At 42.3% G+C, this 25,051-nt stretch overlaps 1 protein-coding gene across 5 annotated transcripts in view; it reads left to right on the forward strand.

Annotated features, from left to right (window-relative positions):
• The window catches only part of RAB27A (RAB27A, member RAS oncogene family), a 71,153-nt gene that overhangs the window by 12,561 nt on the left and 33,541 nt on the right, over positions 1-25,051 (forward strand). Inside the window, exon 2 of one of the 5 annotated variants that reach the window (XM_007194910.3) lies at positions 457-548. The exons of 3 other annotated variants lie outside the window; for them this stretch is intronic. The gene's annotated coding sequence lies outside the window, so the exon portion shown is untranslated. Of the gene's footprint in view, positions 1-456; positions 549-2,651; positions 2,742-25,051 lie in introns of those variants that run through there. One more of the 5 variants, XM_007194911.3, reaches the window with a different exon arrangement.

The following is a 25,051-nucleotide window of genomic DNA, read 5'->3' on the forward strand; positions in this document are numbered from 1 at the left end:
GATGTAGCACACATTAGGGGTGTTTATTGTGATGGCCTGACTCATCCAAGAAAAAAAAATTTAAGCTTGGGCATTACATTTCATTTTGTATTAATTAATTTTAAAGATTTTATCAGGGCATAGTTCTACAAGGCCTGTTAGGAGAAGCTGTCAGAGTCCCCGCCCCCAGTTCATTTCCTACTCCCCAGAGTCAACTGCTTTCAGTTCTTGCAATGAGTTGACTCTTGCTGGTGGTTATATCCCCTGTCTCTAAATGACGTACTTATATTTCTATGGCCGATTTTTCAGTTTTAGGCATTATCTGTTGATGCTTTACTATGGAAGAAGAGAATTTTAGCTTGTTTTTCCACCTACCCCTACCACACACGTATACCATTTCCATCTCCTCCTTCTCTCAACAGGTACATCATAGTTTTAGCTAGATTGACATGTCATGGGCTCCTTTGTATCTTTCAGCGTCCCTCCTGGGTTGGGCAGATTCTCCCGAGAAGACCATTTGAACCACCTGTCTGTGGAGTATGCCTGCCTTCTGGAAGTCCAGTGTGTAGGTGAGGGTGGAGGTGTCTTCATACTTACTCTGTAACTTCTCAGTGCCTCCCCCTGCCTCCACTAAAGTTGGTATGACTCAGAGACCCTCTGAGAGTTTGATACTCGGAGTTCTACTCTCTCCAGAGAATAAACCTTCGACTACTGCCAGAGCTGGAGGAGTTACAAGGCTGGCAAGGGTGGGGCTTGGGGTGTAAACAGACTTCCACCATTTTTAGCCCCACTTTACCCTATCCCCTCCCTCAGAGGTGTTTGGGGCTCCAACTGCCTAAGCCTTTCTGGAGATTCTGTGATGAGTTGCTTGTTGGCTTTCTCTAATGGCAGGTAAGGAGTCTGCTTTCCTGGGTCTGCTAATCAATTACCTCTTGTTCATCTATTGGATACTTCCTAGCTTGCAACATTTTCTTCCTGTTGTTTCCACTCACTTTCTCTTTGTTTTTGTAAGTTTATGTCTATAAGAAATAAAATTCTCTTCATTGTTATACTAGTGAGATTTGGGGAGCTAATAGAACTAAATGTATTTCGTGTGCCGTCTGTATCCTGAAGCCTGAAAGACGTTTGAGAAAGCTTTCGATGCAAAGTGGTCAGAAAAAAGGTTGTGTTGCTCTAAGGAGAAGACTTATAGTTCTATGAAAAATGGGGTTGTTGAAGTTTTACTTGCTACTGAAAGTATAGTTCTAGGACCAGGTGTATCATTGTTACCTGGGTATCACCTGGGTGCTCCTTAGAAATGCAGAATCCTGGGCCCTACCCAGACCTATTGAATCAGAATTAGCATTTTAACAAAATCCTAAGATTCCTAAGGACACTGAAGGCTGAGGAGTGCTAATATGAAACTTTACTCAGCTTCTACTGTAATTTAGAATAAGCTAACTATAATGAATTTTAATCTGGGATTTAAACATTTTGGTACATTCCCTTAATAAATTATTCTCCACCTTCTAGAGGTTGCTGTGAGAAAAGAGGAGTATATAAGTTTTCCTTTATAAACCACATAAACCGAAAATTCTGTGTCATTTACCAGATGATGTCAGACTGGTTATGTTCAGGCTTTTTCAGTTGCTCACATTTCAGGTTGGTGATGGGATTGTGTAGATTGTATCGGTGGAGTCTTCAGTCACACTTTGAGTGGTCAAAGTGAGAGGGTGGCTTCCCCCAGAGGCAAAGGATAGAGTGATTCATTTTACGCCCAGCATCTATCCCAGTGACAGGCTTGTGTTCAACTAGTGATTTGTGGGACGGGTGAGTCAGATAAGACACAATTCCTGTCTTCAAGATATTCAGGGACTTCCCTGGCGGTCCAGTGGTTAAGACTCCGTGCTTCCACTGCAGGGGAGCACGGGTTTGATCCCTGGTTGGGGAACTAAGACCCCACAGGCCGCGCGGCACGGCCAAGAAAAAAAAAAAAAGATATTCACCAACCAGCAAGAAGTAAATTGGATAATTACCATACAGGGTTAACCTGTTCTAGGAAGAGTGAGCACAGAGAAGGGGCATCTAATGCAGCATTACTGGCAGAAGAAGGAGCTGAAGGACTGAGTCTCTGGGTGAACAGGGCTTGGTGGGTTTGGAGCAGGTGCCCTCTGGTGAGCGTATCAGAATCACCTGGAGGGCTTGTTGGCCGCCCCCATCCTTAGAATTTCTGCTTGCACAGGCCTGGGGTGGACCCACGAATGTGCATTTCTAACAGTTTCCCAGGTGCTGCTGATGACCCTGCTCTCCCATTTTGGAAATCACTGGTTTAGAGAATTACAGCTAGCTGTGGTGGCTGGAGTCAGGAGGCAGGGATGACAAAGAAGGCAGAGGCCTGAGGAGTGGGGATGCCACTGCGGAGGTGGTGGGGAGCCGTTGGCTGCTTTTACAGAGGACAGTGATGGACACCCGCTTACCGTCTGGAAAGATCACTTTGGGTGAGGCGTGGAGGATGGGTCCGTGGGGGGGGGCCCAGTTGGGGGCCAGAAAACCAAACATGTGGTTGATTGTAGCCATCCAATGAGAAACGAGAAACACTTGGAATACAGGCAAGAGGAGGAAAGAGCCCTAGAACTTGGTGGCTAGTGGAAGTGGGAGGGGTGAGAGGGAGGGGCCACTGAGGACTGTCAGATGTCTGGCTGGGTGTGTGTTCGGATTGTGTTACTCAAGACACAGGAGGAGAAGAGGGTCTGAAGCAGGGTCTGGAGAGAAGAACACAGGAGGTAAGTGGAGGGCAGGACATGTTGAATTTAAGATGCCAGCAAGATATCTGAGTGGACCGTGCGGTAGAGAGTTTTCCTCGTGAGTCTGGAGGCCAGCGTGAGAGGTGTGGGCAGTCCCGTCACTTCTGCCACTTAACACTGATCTCCCGTGGTGTTTGTTTGGATCAGGCCTTGTATTTGTAAAGAAACAGTATTAATATAAACCTGTAGGGCCTTGAGAACACAACACTTTTAAAGATGTTTTTTCAAGAAACATCTAATTTTTTGATGGGGGGGGGGAGAAAAAGTTGAAGTACGAGTCTTCTAACATTGGAAGGCGGTGAATACAGCCACCTTCTATCTGAGAGACCAGGAGATTGGGTTTTAGTAAAAACTTGAAAGGGGCAAAGTCACTTGACTGGTTTGCAGGCCATATGACGAACAGCTGAGACTAATTAGCTGGATTGTGGGTTTTTACAGAGATGCCTGATTTGGAAAGTTGATGGAGCAAATTGCTTTTCAAAAGGCTCTTTTGAAAAACTTTTACAAGTAGGCGATTCTGACTTTCACATCTTTGTATTAGACAAAAAGTAACTTTTTAGAAGAGGACATGTGATTCCAAGTTGTCTAATTGTTGAAGGATTGGGAACGCCAGTCTCTAAAGTTTTAGGAAAATTAACCAGCGATTTATACTGTGTCAAGGTATGGTTTTGCTTTTTTTGGTGGTGGGGAGGGAGGTAGAGTTCTGCCATGCCAATTTTCAAGTACTTAAAGCATGTGCAATTTAACATAAAATACCACTGCACATGTTAAATTTTTTTTAAACAAAGGCTTCAAGACATCTGCTAAATTTCTTGGGTTTAGTTTGAAAAGTGCATTTTCAATTACCAGAGAGTGAGTATGAATACTGACTGCATTCTTCCTTTCTTTTCTGTACTTTAACAAAGTAACAGAGGCTTTTATTCTCAGATAATACGTTGAATAAGAGAGCCGATTATGGAATCGAATTGCTCTAAGAGTCTTGCTCATCCTCTGAGCATTTTATCCACAAAAATTCAAGCTTATTGGGATTTTGTTTTCAATATTGTTAATAGCTCTAGTGGAGGATTATATAAGCATGTGTTTTAGTATAAGGTGTATTTCGTCTGTCAGTTAAATTTGCCTTCAAATTATTAATTTTGTGATGTTTGGAAACAGCATTGTGAGGAAAGGTCCATCTATTTTAGAGATGCTTAGTGATAGTATGCAGGAATGAAAGATCTGGGTGATGAGTGTGATGGGGTATTTTATACAATTCTCCCTACTTTTAGATATGTACCAGTTTGCTGGGACTGCCATAACAAAGTGTCACAGACTGTGTAGCTTAAATAATAGAAATTTCTTGTCTCAGTCCTGGAGGCTAGAAGTCTGAGATCAAGGTGTTGGCAGGGGTGGCTCCTTCTGGGGGCTCTGAAGGAAGGATCTGTTCCTGGCCTCTCTCCTTGGCTTGTATATGGCTGTCTTCTCCCTCTGTCTCTTCTTGTCATCTTCTTTTTCTGTGTGCCTTTGTTCAGAAATCTTCTTATAGGGACACCAGTCACACTGGATTAGGGCCCACCCTAATGACCTCTTTTTCATTTGATACCCTCTCTAAGGACCCTCTCTCCAAATCAGGTCATGTTATGAAGTACTACGAGTTAGGACTTCAACATATGAATTTTGGGGGAACACAATTCAACTCATAACAGATAAATTTGAAAGATTTCATTACACCACACTTTGCCTCCACGTGCATGCAATAAGTGTTTATTAAGCCAAGTGCCTAGACTGTGTTGGGTGTTGAGTGCGTGAAGGTAAATAAGACATGGTCTCTGCCCGCTAACATTGGTTTAATCATATGTACGGATATAACTTCGTGCGTGTGTGTTCACTTATCTCTTCCATTGAGTTGTGGCCGCTTTCACTGTTGGGTGTCCCTGGAGACACGATCAGCATCTTGGCACAAGGGCACCTGGCAGGGCTCCCTTGCTCCGGAACACCCTCAGGATAGGTGAGGAGAGTAGAAGGACCCTTAACATTCATCTAGTCTGACCTCCTCATTTCACAAATGAAGAAACTGAGGCTTCAAAGTGCTCAGGTCATTTGGCTGATGAGTGTCAGAGCCAAGGCAGTGTCCTGACTTCCACTCCAGTACATCGTTTTGTTTTCTTGGTCACAGTTCATGCTTTCACCTAGGAGTGAACCCAAAGTCTCATCAGAAATCAGATGAGAGGGGGACTTCCCTGGTGGTCCAGTGATTAGGGCTCTGCGCTTCCACTGCAGGGGACCATCCCCGGTTGGGGAACTAAGATCCCACATGCTACATGGTGCGGCCAAAAAAAAAAAAAAAAAAAAAAAAACTCATGAGAAAGAGACTTGATAAAAAGCCGACATTCTCTGTTGACATTCTTGTAAGTACTAAAAAAAAAAAAAAAAGTTTTGGGGAGGAGTGTTTATTCGTGAGGGCATTTCATCCATAGAGTGTCCAGGTTGTATTTAATACATCCCAAAGGAGTTTGCTCCCACCTTGGTTAGTTTCTCGGTCTCCTTCCACTTTCCCTTTATTCTTTCCAGGTACAGTGTTCAGTGACCCAGCGGCCATTAGAGTACAAACAACATTTTTTCTTCTTTCTTGCTGCTGCTGCCGCCCACAAGACAGGAACTGTGGTAGAAAGAGAAGGCTGATGCAACATTACCGGCCAGCAGGCTGGCCCCATGGCAACCGGGACCTGCGCCTGTCTGGCAGGTGCTGGGAGCCCAGGGCTGCCTCTGCCGCTGTTTCAGCATCTGCCCTTTGCAGTCCCTCAGTACCTGAGTGCTCACGGAGGACATGCTGCCCACTTCCCCCTGCTTCTCTTCTCTCTTTTGCTGTTATTCCCTTCTTCCTCCCTAGGAACTTGGTTGATGTATAGCTTGAGCCAGGGTGCAGCCTATGTGATAGCTCATGAGTCATGGAACAGGCCCATTACAAACAAAAGCTGGTTTTTGCAGAAGCCATCGTTCTCTGGGGCTGTCTTTGCGAGAGGACACCTTCCTGCCTTCTCCGGCGCTCCCGGGGTTGCTGTGGCGTGGCTGGGGCCCTGCCCTCTTGGCAGAGCAGAGGCTGGGTTCGGTGGGGGTCGGAGGGTAGGGAGGTGATGAGATGAGGGCGCTGCGTGAGAGGTGAGCTTGCATTGCTGCTGCTTCTCTGGAGGCAGGAGCCACGTTGCTCAAACACAGATGCAAATCATCCAAGAGCTGAGAGCATCGATTTTTTTTTTTTTTTTTTTTGTCTATTTATTTTCTTGTTTTCCCCATTTCATCCTCTGTTGGGCTTCCCTTCTCCCTGATGTAGTCTGTAAAGGGGTCCTTTATTGTAAGTGCTGGATTTATCACTCAGCAAATATTGAATGGATCCTCTGTTTTCACAAGAAGGAGAAAGTCCAGACGGCTTGAAGCTGGCACCTCTGTGCGGTGGTGACTGACCCAGCCTATGGACTGTCGTTTGAAAAATTTCCTTCCTAGGGTCCTTCTTGGATCTCTCTTGCTGAGCCTTACATTTTGGCTCTTCACTCTAAAAGGCCATCTTATCTCTCCCATTTTCTCAGTAAATCTACTGCGTTGATGGCTTTAAAATCCGTCTTGTTAACCCTTGTTTTTCTTTTGAGCCCTGGTTCTATTTTCCACATGCCAATTAAACACAGCTCCCTGAATGTCCCTGAGACATGAGGGACATTTAATTGGTCTTGTCCCATACAGGATAACATAGTAGTTGAGAGTGTGTCTGGGTTCAAATCTTGGCTTTGCCTTTTATTGGCTGTGTGACCTTGGAGAACTTACTTAGCCTTTCTATGCGTGAGATTTCTCATCTGTAAATTAGAGAATTCATAGGGTTGTGAAGCTCTAATGAGTTAATATTTTAAAGGGCTTAGTAGTCAGTGAGTGTTACTTATAATCATCTCAAACCAGCTTTTCCTCTCTTAGTTAATGATAATACCTTTCATTCCGTTTTGGTTATCTTTAACTCCTATACCAGTCAGTTAAGAAATTATACTGATTTTCTGCCTCCTAAATCTATCTTGAATTAATCCCTTCTTCTTCATCCCACTGTCACCAACACATGGCACTCACTGTCTCTCCTCATAGCTTCCTGGTCCTCTGTGTATTCCCAGTCTCCATGTGGCTGCCAGAAAGATCTTTCTAAGACACAGACCTTGTGTTCCTCTTCTTCGTAAAAGCCTGTAGTGGCTTTCCATTGCCCAGAGGATAACACAGGACTTTCTAGTGCCACATAAGAGTCCTTTCAGGCCCAGGTCCCAACTCTCTCCCATCTTTTCAGCCTGTCGGGACACCTCTTGTCGCATCCCCGTGCAGCCCTTTAGCAGCATGCATCTGCTGAGGTCCCCTAAGTGAATCGTAGCCTTTTCCCTCTTAGACCTTTGCAAGTGCAAATGCTTTTCCCCAACTCCCACCCTCCCATTCAGTCACCCCAGCATCTGCTCCCTTCTCATGGCTCTAAGCCTGGCCTGTGTTTTGCACTTCAAATGTCAGACAGCCCTTACCTAATTCCATCAAAACTTGGTTACACCTTTCGGATTGGCATCGGTGATCATTTCGGTTGATGGTTTCCGTTATCTTTAAAATATAATGCTTATTTGACATAAGAGGTGAAGTCCTTTACCACATCGTATGTGAACTGTGTAATTTTTGTTCATTCACATTTGTCACTTGTGTCTCTGTGTGCTGATGTAAGTCCTTGGCTCAGGTGCCCCTCTGTGAGGCGGCATAGTGGGCTCCCCGCCCCTCTGGCCCTCTCTGCCCCAGGCCTCCTGGCTGCCCAGCATTGTGTGCCTATTTCTGTAATGTTCTTGTTCCACTGCATTTTCGTTGTTCCTTTCCACGTACAGCGCTTCTATTAGACCGTTGCTTTTCTGGAGCCTTGTTCTAGGTGCTTAACATAGTGATGAGCTCAGGGCCTGTTCTCAGTGCTAACTTATTACAGGCATGATGTTTGAACTGATGTGCTCATCAGCCACGACCTGAATTTCTGTCATTCATACCAGGCTCTCCCTCCTTAGTGTCTTCAGGCTTTGCTGGTGTATCTTTGGATCATTGGTGTAGGACAGTCCACTTGTCAAATTTTATTTAAAATTATTAACACCTTTTAGATTGATATTTATATATCATTTTGCATTTAGTTTTGGTTATATTTAAGGACATTTGGTGTATGTATATTTCTTGGGAAATACTTCCGTATCCGTTACAGCCATTCTCCACATCATCCTATCCTTTATAATTTTTGCAATTTTGCATTTGTCTTTTTTTTTTTTTTTTGGCCGTGCCTCACGGCACGCAGGATCTTAGTTCCCTGACCAGGGACCAAACCCGCGCCTCCTGCAGTGGAAGCACAGAGCCTTAACCACTGGACCGTCAGGGAAGTCCCTGCATTTGTCTCTTGAGCCAAGTTTTTCCTTTATTTATTTATTTATTTATATAAATTTATTTATTTATTTTGGGCTGCGTTGGGTCTTTGTTGCTGCCCGCTGGCTTTCTCTAGTTGCGGTGAGCAGGGGCTACTCTTTGTTGTGGTGCACGGGCTTCTCGTTGTGGTGGCTTCTCTTGTTGTGGAGCATGGGGTCTAGGCACGAGGGCTTCAGTAGTTGTGGCACGTGGGCTCAGTAGTTATGGCTTGCGGGCTCTAGAGCGCAGGCTCAGTAGTTGTGGTGCACAGGCTTAGTTGCTCCACGGCATGTGGGATCTTCCCGGACCAGGGATTGAACCTGTGTCCCCTGCTATGGCAGGCGGATTCTTAACCACTCTGCCACCAGGGAAGTCCCCCAAATTTTTCCTTTAAAGCCACTTAAAAGTGTGTTAAAAAAAATAGATTCCCATCTAGTCTAGTTTTTATAGTTCTGAAAAGTGTTTAAAAACTAAAAGTGATTAAGTGTTTATAGAAATCACAGAATGAAGATAGTCTGTTTTTTGTTTTGTTTTGTTTTTGTTTTTGTTTTTATGGTGTTAGAAAACTTACTGCTGGCAATGGCCCTGGGGCTCCTTGGAGTCAGGTGTGAATTACAATTCTATATATACTTGTGGTGTTTAATTTACTTTTCTTAGGATGAAAGACTCTAGAAGTTTGTTTGATAGCTGCTTGCTGATTTCTATTTAATTGCCCTTTTTCATTTCTAGGTCATGTCTCATCTAACATCCTTGATAAAATAGGTGTATTTCATGGAGTTAAATACAGACTTTAGTGTAATTGTATAGGCCAATTGAAACAAAAAAAACTTGGCAAAGTTTTTTCAAAAGTGCATCCTAAATAATTAGCCAGAGTTTAGAAATGTACCTTCAACTTCTTTAATTTTAAAATGAAGATGTCACTTTTAAAAAATTTTTTTAATTTTTTTAACTTATTTTTGGCTGTGTTGGGTCTTTGTTGCTGCGTGGGCTTTCTCTAGTTGTGGCAAGCAGGGGCTACTCTTTGTTGTGGTGCGCGGGCTTCTCATTGCAGTGGCTTCTCTTGTTGAGGAGCACAGGCTCTAGGCGCACGGGCTTAGTTGCTTTGTGGCATGTGGGATCTTCCTGGACCAGGGCTTGAACCCGTGTCCCCTGCATTGGCAGGTGGATTCTTATCCACTGCGCCACCAGGGAAGTCTAAAATGTCGCCTTTTAAAAAGTGATAAGATCACATTTAAAAAAAATTTTTATTGGATTATAGTTGATTTACAATGTTGTATTAGTTTCAGGTGTACAGCAGAGTGATTCAGGTACACACATATTCATTCTTTTTCAGATTATTTTCTCATATAGGTTTTCATAGAATATTGAGTAGAGTTCCCTGTGCTATACAGTAGGTCCTTGTTGGTTATCTATCTCATATATAGTAGTGTGTGTATGTTAATCCCAAGCTCCTGATTTATCCCCCACCTTTCCCCTTTGTTAACCATAAGTTTGTTTTCGATATCTGTAAGTCTGTTTCTGTTTTGTAAATAAGTTCATTTGTATCATTTTTAAAAATTAGATTCCACATATGAGTGAGATCATATATTTGTCTTTGTCTGAATTACTCCTTTTAGTATGATAATCTCTAGGTCCATCCATGTTGCTGCAAATGGCATTATTTTGTTCTTTCTTAATGGCTGAGTAATATTCCATTGTATATGTGTACCACATCTTCTTTATCCATTCCTCTGTCGATGGATATTTAGGTTGCTTCCACATCCTGGCTATTGTAAATAGTGCTTCTATGAACATTGGGGTGTATGTATCTTTTCGAATTATGGTTTTCTCTGGATTTGTGCCCAGGAGTGGGATTACTGTATCATATGGTAGTTCTATTTTTAGTTTTTTAAGGAACCTCCATGCTGTTCTCTGTAGTGGTTGTACCAGTTGACATTCCCACCAACAGTGTAAGGAGGGTTCCTTTTTCTCCACACCCTCTCCAGCATTTATTGTTTGTAGACTTTATTTATTTATTTATTTATTTATTTATTTATTTATTTATTTATTTTTGGCTGTGTTGGGTCTTTGTTTCTGTGCGAGGGCTTTCTCTAGTTGTGGCAAGCAGGGGCCACTCTTCATCGCGGTGCGCAGGCCTCTCACTATCGCGGCCTCTCTTGTTGCGGAGCACAGGCTCCAGACGCGCAGGCTCAGCAATTGTGGCTCACGGGCTTAGTTGCTCCGCGGCATGTGGGATCTTCCCAGGCCAGGGCTCGAACCCGTGTCCCCTGCATTGGCAGGCAGATTCTCATCCACTGCGCCACCAGGGAAGCCCTCTCATTGTAGTTTTGATTTGCATTTCTCTGATAATTAGTGATGTTGAGCATCTTTTTATGTGCTTTTTAGTCATCTACATGAAAAACACATTTTTTGACTAGTAGAGGGAAATGGCAGATTGGGTAGGATCTAGTGCATAACAAGAGAGGTATAGTAAGGCAAGAAGAATGAGGAACCTATTTCATACTCACTGTCATAGTCTTTTCTCCAAGTATCTGGGGAATACATTGATTTTTTTTTTTTTTAACTGTAGCCTTCAGGGTGAGTCACACAGTTGTGTGTGTGTATGGGCAGTGGGATGGGATGAGGGGAGAGTATGGATGAGGGTCTTTGGATCTTTCAGCTTTTCTATTCTCTCCTGTTCTACACTGTTGGACTGTAGAGTGCTTTCCCCCCAGGGAATCCCAGCTTTAATGTACTATTTAGGACTGCAAATTACTTAGAGAACTTCTTCATCTCCAGACACCAAACCCTTTGTACACTTCCTCTCAGAACCCACCTCACCTGTATCTAGGTTAGGTGTTAATCTCATGTGCTTCTTCCATTATGCCAGCCATAGGTACTAACCACACTTGGAGTCTTGCTTCAGTGGTCAATGTTCTCCATTAGATGGTAAATTTGGGGCGGGGCAGCAGGTGCTGTATCTCTCTTATTTGCATTTCTATCACCTTGCACAGTGTTTGCCTTTGGTGGACACTCAACTATTAAATGAATGAACAAAACAAACATATAGTAACCCCTCATTAACATAGAACGTGGCTAGTCTTTTCTAGAGGTATAACCTCCCTTGATGCAGCATTCCACAAATCAGATTTGTTCACCCTGATTTAAACAAAAGGAAATAACTATATTTTCCCCTCTATCCTCAGATTGTACAAGTTACATGATCATTGTGGCTGGTCTGGTTTAGGTTTGGAACCAAGGTTTTGAGGCATGGGCTGGCCCCTTTGGCTGGTAGTGTTGAATTGCAAAATATATATAAGCATCACTTTTTATCTCTCTTAAGATGCTTACCATTTTTGAAATCTGTTACCCTCATTGCTAGGTGTTATAATGGGGGAGGGGCGCTTGAACCCCAGTACTTAAAGTCCAACATAGTACTGAAAAGAAAATTCAGAAGACAACTAATGATTTTCTGATATTTCTCTAGGGAGTAAAAGACTATTTCAGTCGAAAACTTTCTGTGATAATTACTTCTGTCTCTAACTGACTGCATCTTGAGTAACCTTTTTCTTTTGGCCCCAAGCTAGAGCAACCTATGTACACGTGATGTGTTACATTTGAAGATTGGTTTTGAGTAAATCCTCTCAATTATGTGATACTTATTAGGTATTTCATTTCTTTATTCATTCAAATATTTATTAATGATTCTGAGAACTATAGCCTCCTCTCCTCAGGGATGGACATGGAAGAAACAATGACTTTGAAAGAGAATTCTTGGGTAGAGAGTATAGGTAAAGAGGAGAAGTCAGGAAAGTTAGAGAAAAAACTAGAAGAAAGGAAAAATAAAGATCAAAGGCAGAATAATTGTAAAAGTTTGTAAATTAACAGAGAGAAGGAGAAAAAAAATCACATAATTTTCCCAATAGATTTAGGAACGAAATTTGATAAAACTGATATGCATTCATAATACTCATTCTTAGAAAACTAGGAATAGATGGAGCACTTCTTTAACCTGATAAGAGTGTGTACGAAAAACCTATAGCAAATGTTATTCGTCACAGTGAAACGTTAGAATCAAGACAAGATTTTTATTCAATACTTTTGGAGGTCCTAACTAGTACAGTAAGGCAAGGAATATAAATAAAAGGTATAAAGATTAGAAAAGAAATATATAGAACATATATATATATATGTGTGTGTATATATATATATATATATACTACATATATATTATATATATTTAAAAGATGTCACTTATAATAGTCACAAAAATATAAAGTACCAGTAAATCTAAAAATGTACAAGGTCTTTACGAAGAGAATTTACTTTGACAACATTTTTAAAGGCATTAAAGAAGACATAAATAAAGGTACAGATTATACATTACATGGATAGATTCAATATCATGAATATGTCGATCTTCTCAATTTGATCTATAGATTTAATGTACTCCAAATCAAAATTTCCTTATGGTTTTTGAGGAACTTAGATGGAAGTGTGAAAGGTCAAGGATGTCCACAGTGAGGTAGAGGGGCCTGGTCCTCCCAGATATAAACAATAAATATAAAGCTGTATTATAAAGCCATAGTAGTAGTTAAGACCATATGACATTGGCCCAGGGGTAATGAAAATGACCAAAGGAACAGAAGAGAGAGCCCTGGAACAGATCTGCCCAGATATGGTGACTCACTAGGGAAAGGATAATTTTTCTCAATAAATGGTACTATGATAATTAGGTGTCCTTCTGGGGAAACTAATGAAATTGGATTCCTACATACACCTTAAAAATTCCCACTGGATTGAAGACTTAATGTGAAAGGCAAAATCTTTTGGAAAATAATGTAGGAGAATATCTTTATTATTTTAGGTAAAGAAGGATTTCTTTTACATGATATAAAAAGAACTATCTATAAAAGATTGATAGATATGACTACTGGAAGATCGAGCCATTAAAAAAGTGAAAAGACAAACAACTAGGCCCTACTGTGTAGCACAGGGAACTATATTCAATATCCTGAGATAAACCATAATGGAAAAGAATATAAAAAAGAATCTCTTGCGCTCTCTCTCTCTCTCTAAATATATATATATATATCTATAAACTGAGTCACTTTGCTGTACAGCAGAAATTAACACAACATTGCAAATCCAACTATACTTCAATTAAAAAAAAAAAAAGAAAAAAAAGTGAAGAGACAAACCACAAACAGGAAGAAGATATTTGCAACCTCTGTAACTGACAAAGGACGAGTAGCCAGAATATATGAAGAACTCCTGCATGTCCATAAGAAAAAGACAACCCAATAGAAAAAAAGGGAAAGGACATGACTATGCTCTTCCACAAGAAGAAATCAAATGGCCAACAAGTTAAAAAAAAAAAAAAAAAAGAATTTGAATGGCTCAACCACATTAGCAATCAAAGAAATGCTGATTTAGATTACAGTGTGTTACCATTTTGAGAAGTCTGACAATAAAATGTTGGTGAAGATGTGAAGTTGGGAGAGTACAACAATTATGCTGGACAACAATTTGGCATTGTCTTGTACTGAATATTATTGAACACGCACATACCTATGCCCCAGGAATGTCACTCTTTGGTATCTACCCTTCTCCCCTGGTATGTTCTGAATTGGTTCAGATGTGTTGAGACAGTAAACCCTTCTTAGGGCTGTTGGGCAGGGCCTGGCATTGCTGGAATGCCCAGATCTGTGGCCTTCAATTATGAGCATTTGACCCAGTTTGTCAAACAAATAGCATGAAAAAGGTTGCCAAGCAATTTGCTGGAGAAGCTCTTGCTGGCATGCATCAGGAGACGGTGCACATGCATATTTATAGAAGTGTTGTTTTTTTTTTTTTTTTTTTTTTTTAAGGATTTTCTTATTTATTTATTTATTTATTTATTTATTTATTTTTGGCTGTGTTGGGTCTTCGGTTCGTGCGAGGGCTTTCTCCAGTTGCGGCAAGCGGGGGCCACTCTTCATCGCGGTGCGGGGACCGCTCTTCATCGCGGTGCGCGGGCCTTTCTCTATCGCGGCCCCTCCCGTCGCGGGGCACAGGCTCCAGACGCGCAGGCTCAGCAATTGTGGCTCACGGGCCCAGCTGCTCCGTGGCATGTGGGATCTTCCCAGACCAGGGCTCGAACCCGTGTCCCCTGCATTAGCAGGCAGATTCTCAACCACTGCGCCACCAGGGAAGCCCAGAAGTGTTGTTTTATTTTAAATGAGAAGAAAAACATGGGGGACATGGTCTAGTTAGCTAATTCTCTTCTGAAAACCCACAGGCATTAAGTAATTAGAAAAGGGTTTGGGCTTGTCATTTCTTAATATCAGCGGTAAAAGTGGTAATTATTTCAAGCCGAGTGAGAGAGGCAGAGAATGAGGCTGAAGGAAAATGATATACTCCTGGCCAGTATGTGTTTTTATTAACATGTAGTCAGATGAGTGGGATATAGGATGATGTTTTGAACCTGAATTGGTGCCCTAATAAAGGCTCCCCAAAGGAGAGAACAGTCTAGAGGCAAAGAGATAGCCAGCTGTCCTCCTTGACATTTCCTTTTTACTTACTGTCAGATACTAGAGGCGTGATATCTGCAAATGAAGTTTCATCAGAACAGCAGGGACTGCCCATCATGTCCCATGTAATTTAGTTTGAGTGAGAACACCCTGCTGTGATCCTTGGTCTTGTGTGTTCCCTCTTCTGTGGTTTGTACAGTCATGGCCTTCTTTTTGGACCTTTCACTGTTGGCCCCTCTGCCTCTGTCCCAAGGACAGGGATAAATGTGGGACCATAGTGAAAGGGGATGGTTTTCAAGCACTCCTCTGTCATGTGGCTTTGTTGACCCCTCTCAGTCTCTCCCAATCCAATCTCATCATCTTTTCCCTCCAAAAATCTGATGGCCACCCACAAGAACCTTCTGCCCACTTCAGCTTTCTCCCTTCCCCCACTTCAAATATCCTGTTTCCGTCAGCAGCCCCATTTTGCTCTCTTGGTCACCCAGTTTCATCCTTTGTAGTACTTTCTCTTTGCTGCTTCCTCCTCTACCCAGTGAGACACTGCATTTTATTATTATTATTTTTTTAATACTATAACCATTTTATTTACCATCAAGAATCCACACAATCAATGCAGATGTCTCTTGGATCTTTTCCATCTCATGCTCATGTCTAGGCTCTCGTCTTTAAGGAGTGAGAGGTGACACGAGGGACAGCTGCCACCATGACCCCATTTAAACTTCTCGTGGCTAAACTCTTCAAATGTAGAATGTTTGTGTAGGGAAGAGACCATTGAGTTCAGCCCTCTTATTTCATATTTGAGGAAACAAGGCCCGGAGATGGGTGGTGAGCCATGTTGGATCACACACAGATGGTAGCAGAGTTGAAACGAGTACCCAGCACACTGACAGGTTTGTTGTCCAGCCCTCTTCAGCTTGCCACATTGCCTCATAAGCATTCCTTTGAATTTATAGCCAGTTTTATAGTTATTTGTGGATTTGTCTTATGTTTCTCTGACTGTAAATTTTGAGGGAAAGAACTATATCATATTTACATTCGTAGCCTTTGAAGTAGTTAACAGGGCTTCTCAATACTTGTTAAATTGCAGTCAAAACATGCTCTTGCACCAAACATGCCATCTTTCCTACTCCTCACCACTGAGCTAAATCCTTTCCAGCTTTGAAGGTGTTCAGCTAAGGCCCTGGTTTCTGTTTGAAGCCTTGGTCAGATTGTGCCCTGTTTCTGACCTCTTGGAGTCTTTAATCCTCCCAGTGATCTTGCTAGATAAATACTCCCATATTGAGGAAACAGGCTGGGAGAGGTTACATGACTTGCCCGAGATCACACAGCTAGGAAGTAAGTCGCAGAATCCAGGTGTTCTGACTTCAAGCCCATTTCACTTTTGATATCCTGGGCTGGGTGACATTTTGCTTCCTGATTATCTTGTCTTATTTGTCCTTTGTTGGAAGTGAGTTCATTTTATTTGCTCATCCCAATTACCAAGTTCTTGAGGGTTCGCATATTTCTTTTGTGCCATTTGTAGTTACCAACACAGTACTGGGCACATAGAAACTGCTTATCAAATACTGTTGAGTTGAATGCCAGTATAATTTAATTTACCAAAAAAGAGCAGCTAGGGACTTCCCTGGTGGCTCAGTGGCTAAGAATCTGCCTGCCAATGCAAGGGACACCGGTTCAAACCCTGGTCTGGGAAGATCCCACATGCTGTGGAGCAACTAAGCCCGTGCGCCACAACTACTGAGCCTGTGCTCTGGAGCCCGTGCGCCACAACTACTGAGCCTGTGCTCTGGAGCCCGTGAGCCACAACTACTGAGCCCTCGTGCCACAACTACTGAAGCCCATGTGCCTATCACCCATGCTCTGCAACAAAGAGAGGACACTGCAATGAGGAACCCATGCACTGCAATGAAGACTAGCCCCTGCTTGCCACAACTAGAGAAAGCCTGCGCGCAGCAACAAAGACCCAACACAGCCAAAAATAAATAAATAAATAAACTTATTAAAAAAAAAAAAAAGAGCAGCTATCAGTGGAGCTCCAAGAAACTTTATGAGTCATTCCTGAATGAAATCAGCAGGGAACAGAGGGAAACAGAGGAAGGAAAAGGCTGTCAGAGAAAGCCAGATGGTAGACACAATTAGCAGTTGAGTGGCAGCTGGCCTGTTTTAAGTCCAGCGGTGAGGTGTGGAGGGGAAGCGACACACAAGAAGAACAGTCCAGGCAATATGCAAGTTTACTGGGGAGCTGCGGAATGGGAGAGGAGTACTCAGAAGTAGTGTAATACCCGTCCAAGTTAACGAAGATAAAGCACTCATACATATTGAGAAAACATTGGTTAAAAGAATATCCAGAGCATGATGTGGCCTAGGAGGACTGGTTTCCAGGGTGAGAGTGGAATGGGTAGAGAAACTTTTGGCTTAGTTCGTGATCATACTGTTAATTACTGAGACTGTGAGAAAAGGAACGTAAGTAGGTGAGGATGTTGCCATTGAAACAACTTCCCTTACCCTTTCTCTACTACGGCGATCAGTAGGGTCTCAGTCCTGAGCCCTGATGGTCAGAAGTGAAGGGAACTCAAATGATTGCACGTGTCCTCTGTGCCCAGAGGTGTGTTGTGATGGCGAACTCCATGGCTTTTCTGATACTGCTTCATTTCAGTTTTTTCTATGTGTATTTGCCCTATAAATTAGTGAGCTGCTTTAGAAATTCCAGTACTTTGATAACTAAACTATATTCCCGATTCTGCCTTTTTCCCAAAACGGTCATGAAAATCCACTGACAGACCTCATGCCCCAGATTTTGGTTTGGAAAATCACACTGCATCTCCTGAGTTAATAAACATTTTGCATCTTAACAAAATGTAAAACCTCTTGCACTAGAATGTATGTGGTAAATGTCCAGTTTCCTAATAGAAGCTTGTTCTCTTGCAGATTCATAGTTTCCTTGCTAACACAGAATCTTTATTTTGTGTTAGCAAATCTTTACTGAGGTTTCTTTATTCACTCTTTTTTAACAAGGCCCTGTAGATTCTTTCTGAGCGGCCGTCTTGCTTACTGACTTTGGTCCCTATATTCTTAGTCCCCTGCCTTCAAATATCTTTCTCGTAGGTGCATTCAGAAAATAGGAGCCTGGGCCTTTCTCCCCTTCCGAGACAGCCCACACTCTGTCTGTGGAGTGTGTTTCTCTCTAAATAAATCCACTTCTTACCCATCCAAAAAGAAGAAAAAAAAAAAAAGAAAATAGGAGCTTGGTTCCCATAGGTGTCCTTATCCCAGGCTTGGCTGATGACAAAGACAGGTATGGCTTTGGGAACCAAGTTCTCACCTGGATGCTTGACTTTTCCATTTGCCCAGGGCAGCAGGAGGACACTTAGTGAAGGAACCTGTTTGGGTTGATTAGGGAGCCTTTGAAATTGGATAGGTTAAGCAGGGGAGAGCAAGTAGATGGAATAAATTGCCCTGACTTAGAAGGGAAGAATCTCTCTGGCTTTTGATAAAGTAACAACTACCTGGGTCTTTTCTAGGTGTTGTTCCTACTGGCTCTGATGAGCAAGTGGTCTTCCCAGTCTGTATGGCTAGCTGTCCTCCTGAATTCCTCAAATCCACAAGCCATCCCTCCCCTTTTTGATCTGCTCCTTACTTTTTTGGTGTTTGACTTTGATGTGACTTTGTCCACCTGTCTGGGACCTCCATTTGTATCTCCCCCTTCTGGCCTGAAGTTGGTTCTATGCCATCTTCATATGAGGCTGCCTGCTCTGGTAGGGAACACTAGGGATTGCTCTGTTCCCATCTTCCCCATGCCCTTTCCTCCTTCCCTGGAACTTTCTAATGGTTCTAAGTAGCAGTCCTTTTTTTTTTTTTTTAATTAAATTTATTTATTTATTTATTGGCTGCGTTGGGTCTTTGTTGCTGTGTGTGGGCTTTCTCCAGTTGCGGTGAGCGGGGGCTACTCTTCATTGTGATGCGCAGGTTTCTCATTGCGGTGGCTTCTACTGTTGTGGAGCACGGGCTCTAGGCGCGTGGGCTTCAGTAGTTGCAGCACGCGGGCTCAGTAGTTGTGGCTTGCGGGCTCTAGAGCACAGGCTCAGTAGTTGTGGTGCAAGGGCTTAGTTGCTGTGCGGCACGTGGGACCTTCCTGGACCAGGGCTCGAACCGGTGTCCCCTGCATTGGCAGGCGGATTCTTAACCACTGTGCCACCAGGGAAGTCCCAGTAGCAGTCCTTTCATATGAAGCATTCCTCATGACATAGCCATTAGCTGGAACAAGGGGTTCTGTGGAGAAAATACAATACTAGCAATTTCTTTTGAATTTATAGAAAAAAGTCAAGTTAGTGGAGAGAATTTTAAGTTTTTCTCCCATCAGTATTTTTTTTTTAATTTATGCTGCTTTGTGTTATCCTGTGCTGTACTTTAGTACAAAGTGGCTTCTGACGTAGCACAAAATAATATATTTTCAGGTATTTTAAGTTTGTTATATCAACATTTCATTGTGGTCTTCAAAGCATATCTTGACTTTTGAGGGTTCCACCCAAGCATAGGTTGTTGAGTCCATTGAGACTGACATGGCTATGTTTTATACGCCCTTTGGGAAAAGATCACCAATGTAGCTGGTTATAAACATTCTCCCAGTAGTTCCCTTTTTCAAGGACACTGGTTTTCTGTCCCAAGGGGGATGCTGCCCCTTGCTTCACTTCTTGCCAGTTTGGTCTAGATTTTTCCCTGGACTGTTCAGCCTTAGATCCAGAGCTCTTCTTTCCCTTTGGTTGACCCAATGATCATTGTCCTTTCCTACAGACTTATTCTGTGAAGCTCCAGGTAGCCCTTCTTGGAATTCTTACCAGGGTCACCCAATACATTCCAGATTTTCAATCCCAGATAAGAAGAGTCCTAAGGTGGTAAGGGGACAAGATTTGAGAGATGGCATTTTTAGGAGGTGCTGAATAAAAAAGTATAGCATACCTTGTAATGAGGTGTCAGTTTGAGGTGTTCAGGCAGACAGGAAGTGTTGGGTACAAAGTTGAAGGTAAACGAGATGATTCAGAGCCATTTGAGGTCGAGCTTTCCACATTGATTTTCCACATGTGTACAATGGAGCACTTGTTAGGACTTTGTTGGGTCCACAGGCCTTGGAGGTGGGGTCTTACCTTCACTTCTTTTACCAGAGTGGTTCTACTTTCACCTGTTTTATATGTTAAAGTGCCAGGTAAGATTTCATTTGAAGAATCTTGCTAAAGAAAGTTTGCAACCAGCTGGACCAGAGCAGTTTTCTGAGGGAGCGAAAGATTTGCTGCAGTGACATTATGTAGCTTTTCTGAGACACTATGCAAGAGTATTCAGCTGGCTGTGAAAACACTGATCTGCTATGAACAAGAAGTAACCCAAGCTTAGCGTAGCTCTAAGTCAGATAAGAAGCTCTCCAAACATAAAATCATATCTGCAGTGCTCTATAATAAAATGTTAGGATGCAGCATACTGTGTTCATTCCTTATTGCTCAATTGACTGTCCTAACTGGAGAAAAGCCAACATGTGCTGAACAGATGTGCCTGAGCCTTGCTGTCATTTACTGAGTGTGGCTCACATATGCTTCCTTAAATATTCTCACAAGAGTGGACATGTGAATCCATTCCAAATTTTTTTTAAAAGGAAAGAGAATGACAAACGCCTAGTGCAAATTATAGCCTTCTCAATTAATGACACATTTATAAGAATTCCAAATAATATGTATGCACTAAAGGCAGAAGCAAATAACTTAGCCAGGCAGTAAGTGAACAATTTGGAGGTCTCTAAATGTGGTACATAACTCATTTGACTGTAAGTTTTTATTCCAGTTAAAAAAAAATAACAATAAAGGAAAAAGGACATTTGAATAAAAGTTTATAGACTCCTAAAGAACCTCAATGGGTCCCAGAGTTCCACAGACTTGAGGCCTCTCTAATAAGAACTGCAGTGCCTTATTCTTTTATGATGCGTTATATTCATCTCATTTAAGACATTGTCTTGTGCTTATTTTCTAAAAATAAATACGATCCAATATTTTTCTCGGAACCTAACAGGTGAAGTAGGAAAACATAAACAAGGATATATCAGATTGAAAAATACAACTAACTAGCTTGAACTAGTACATACGTAATTCTGCATACAACAAACAGGGAATACAGATCCTTTTTACGCAACCAGGGGACATTCGTAAAACTTAACAAATCCCCCCAAATTTGATATTAGGCAGCATTTACTGATTCAAAGGTAATAAAATTAGAAAAAACAACAACAATCGCAAAAAAGCCAACTGTGATCTGACAGGCTGATTTAGAAATAGGCTGGATGGCTGCAAGTACCTCAGTCCTCTTTTGCATAAGTAAACCCAAGGCACGCCCTAGTCTATAAACAGCTGTTGATAGAAATGCAAACAGTCCCTGCTAAGACTGCCTACTGCATAGGTGGAACGGGGCAAGAATCAATAGGAAGTATATCAGATTGGACCTGCACCACAGGTGAGTTTCTCTTCTTTCCTTTTGATTCAGCTATTAAAGAATATGATATTTAGGGAGCAGTTAAACATGTATTGTAAGTATATTAAATGGAGAGAGTGGACCTGATCGAGGACCAGGAAGACCTATAGCTGGCTGTTTAGAGCTTATTGACACCAAACGAGAGAGGCTAAGAATCCTAGTACTGTTGTTTTGTGGTGCTAAAACATCAGGAAACAGTTTGATTTTTCTGAGCCTATTTTACTGTTTTTAAAAGAACTAAGTTAACACATGGTAGAATATTTACAGACACTAGTTTTTTTAAATAAATTTATTTGTTTTTTATTTATTTTTGTCTGCGTTGGGTCTTCGTTGCTGTGTGTGGGCTTTCTCTAGTTACAGCGAGCGGGGGCTACTCTTCGTTGCGGTGCACGTGCTTCTCATTGCGGTGGCTTCTCTTGTTGAAGAGCACAGGCTCTAGGCATGCGGGCTTCAGTAGTTGTGGCATGCAGGCTCAGTAGTTGTGGCTTGCGGGCTCTAGAGCACAGGCTCAGTAGTTGTGGTGCACGGGCTTAGTTGCTGCGCAGCATGTGGGATCTTCCCAGACCAGGGCTCGAACCCGTGTCCCCTGCATTGGCAGGTGGATTCCTAACCACTGCGCCACCAGGGAAGTCCTCAGACACTAGTTTTTTAAACTCATGATTAACTTGTGTCAGTATGCTGCCTTTTCATCAGTATATGGTAAGCCCCAAACTGGCACAGTGGAGAAGCACTTGGGTTTCTGAAATGGCTCTGTTCCCAGACTTAGCTGGGGGGAAACTTTCCTTATTGGAAAAGCAGAAGTCCCTGAAGACAGAGTAGCAAATGAGCTTATGGAGGAGAGTCCAGTACCTTGAAATTGATATAGCAGCTCACTGTTACAAGGAAAGCACCAGTATTCATGGACTGGTGTTGTTGGTGTGAGGTCAGTTTTTGCACACACAAACTGGAGTTTGGGAAGAGTACGTGGAGATGAGGGACAAGGAAGAGTAGAGAGGCTCAGGGTAATGGATAGAAGTGGGACTGTTAGAACCCAACATGGGGGTGTTGTAGGGTGGATAGGAGACTATGGGAAAGAAAACCAGCTGTGCATGGGGCTTCCCTGGTGGTGCAGTGGTTAAGAATCTGCCTGCCAATGCAAGGGACAAGGGTTCGAGCCCTGGTCCGGGAAGATCCCACGTGCCATGGAGCAACTAAGCCCGTGCACCACAACTACTGAGCCTGTGCTCTAGAGCCTTCGTGCCACAGCTACTGAAGCCCACGTGCCTAGAGCCTGTGCTCCACAACAAGAGAAACCACCACAATGAGAAGCCCGTGCACCGCAACGAAGAGTAGCCCCCACTCGCCGCAACTAGAGAAAGCCTGTGTGCAGCAACAAAGACCCGACACAGCCAAAAATAAAAACAAACAAATAAATAAATTTATTAAAAAAAAAAAAGAAAACTAGCTGTGAAGAGATGGAATCCTGTGTGCTGTCATAAGCCAGACTGCACCTGAGAAGCATATCCCTGGGGGTGGAGAACAGCTGTGCCCTGGTGTGGTCAGCGCGGGTGAGGCTGTGGTGTAGGCAGGACGAGGGAGAGGTGAAGCCCTGTCTGGTGCATCTTAGTGGCCTTTGTAAGTATCTGTGTGCCAAACTGATGCTTCATCTTAGCCTTCAGAGTAGGGTGTGTGGGATAGGAGCCCTCACCATTTACAGTTTCTGCAAGTATACAGTTACAGTATCTCATCACAGAAAAGTTGAGGTATGGTCTATGCCCTTTGTTTAAGAAGTCAGGGAAATGGTTACAGTACACTGTAGAAGTCACCCTTACAAAACAACAGTGAAAATAATATCCTGGTATGCAAATGATTGGGTCTGGAAAGGCAGGGTGGTGGTATATTCTGGACACAGTGTCTCTACGGGGTGAATAAATATAGAGTACTCATTCTAGTTTTTAAAAAAGGCAATGATAAAGGAATCCCTCTCCTCCCCAGCTACTGCCAACTCAGGGATATTAATCTAATTGTTTTTATTATTTGGACAGGCATCCTCAACAGGTCTTGATTCTTTTAATTCACAATTGTTTTTCCATCCTAAAATTTTTCTTGGAATGAAAGAAGCATCATTGCTCCATCACAAAGTGAAGTGATTCTCTTCTTGATTTGGTGCATTTCCTCTGACAAATCAACATCTTTCCTGTGTTGCAGCACATGAAGAACTTTGAGGCAGGTGAGATGCAAGAGGGCAGCTAGGTTGTGTTGGTCGGAGGCCTTACAACCCTCGCATATTCTGGGAGGCCCAGGCTTGGCAAGAATCCCTGACTCCATTTCTAGGTCATAAATGGAAAGGTGTTCTATGTTTTGCAACCTTGGAAATGCACTTTTTTTGAATTATACTTTCTTTTTTTATACAGCAGGTTCTTATTAGTCATCCATTTTATACACATCAGTGTATACATGTCAATCCCAATCTCCCAATTCATGGAAGTGCACTTTTCAATTTCAAGCCCTTTGAGTGCTCCTTGATTTGTAATCCTTCCAGCCCTGGCTGCGGTAACAGCACAGTCACTCCTAATATTTCCACCTTTGAGTCTTGGGCCCAGGAGTTTGGCATCACTCTGACACAGCCAAAGGCTCTTCACTTCTACCTCTTCAGAACTTAATAGCAGAATTCTCTCTATGAATCAGTTGGTCTTGCAGCTACCTTCCAGGTAGCTTAGGTCGCTCCTCCTTTTTCATTTTCGGAAAATAGTTTTACTCCATTCTTTAGGAGATTTATTAGGTTCAGTGTCCCTCTTAAGGAATAGTGGAAAAAGCACCAGTCTTGATGCCATAAGGTCAGTGTTCAAACCTTAATTTCTCTTAGTCATAAGAACAGCTACGATATATTGATCTCCATCATGTATTTTGCTACTCACTTTACACCGGTAGGTGGTGGTCCCCTGTTTGAATTGAGGAGACCCTGACTCCAACACCTATGTCTTACTGTTTTCTATGTGCTCACAAAAAGCAACCACTGAGTGGGAGTAGACTTTACAGGTTTTGCACTTCTGTGGAATTCTTGGAGAATTCCAAGAATTCTCCAAGAATTTCCTGCTTCACAGTGTCATTAGGAAACACATTTAGCCATGGGTGGGACATTCCATTGCAGGGACATGTGGTTGTGGCCATTATGGGGCTACTTTCACCTTATTTGAGATATTACTCAGCAAACCAAACAGCCACTCCTATTGCCACTGTATTGTCTATATTTTACAAAGGACAGATTCTGTAGTACGCCTTTTTTCCTATTACCGTGTGTCTATAAAATAAGATGTACTTGTCACAAACTGTAAGTAAATAACACCCAGTATTTACTTTCCATAAATTTCTGTAAACAGTTATATTCTGATTGTAAAAGAGGCGTGGGCAGCAAATAATGTCTTTTGAATAAATGAATCGATGATCTCCATATCTTAAAAAAACAAAAAAGCCAGTATCTCATTTGAGTAGTTGACAGTGGTCTTCCAGAAGAACATTTTCTACTTTCAAGAATCATACCAGTGCCCCCTTCTTTCTTAATGCTTAGTTACTTGTATTATTTGACTACTGGCTTATGTTAGTCACCTACTGAGGTGATGATAACATTTCAGAAATAGTAGGTCAACTCCTGGATTGAGACTGCTTATTTTTTCTTTATTCTCGTCTTTCTCTTTAATACTCATAAGGAATTGCAAATGGCTGAAGGATGCTTTTACAAATGGTATATTTGGATGTCCTGGCAGTATTTGGGAATGTATATTTAATTCAACAGTGTTTGTAGATGATTTTATTTTTTCTCTGAATAACTTGCTATGTTGGAATATCATCGAATACTATAATTTAGTCTTTTCACTTTGTGTAATTGGGGAAAATGGA

The sequence above is a fragment of the Balaenoptera acutorostrata genome, chromosome 3 (assembly GCF_949987535.1).
Source record: "Balaenoptera acutorostrata chromosome 3, mBalAcu1.1, whole genome shotgun sequence".
NCBI lineage: Eukaryota > Metazoa > Chordata > Mammalia > Artiodactyla > Balaenopteridae > Balaenoptera > Balaenoptera acutorostrata.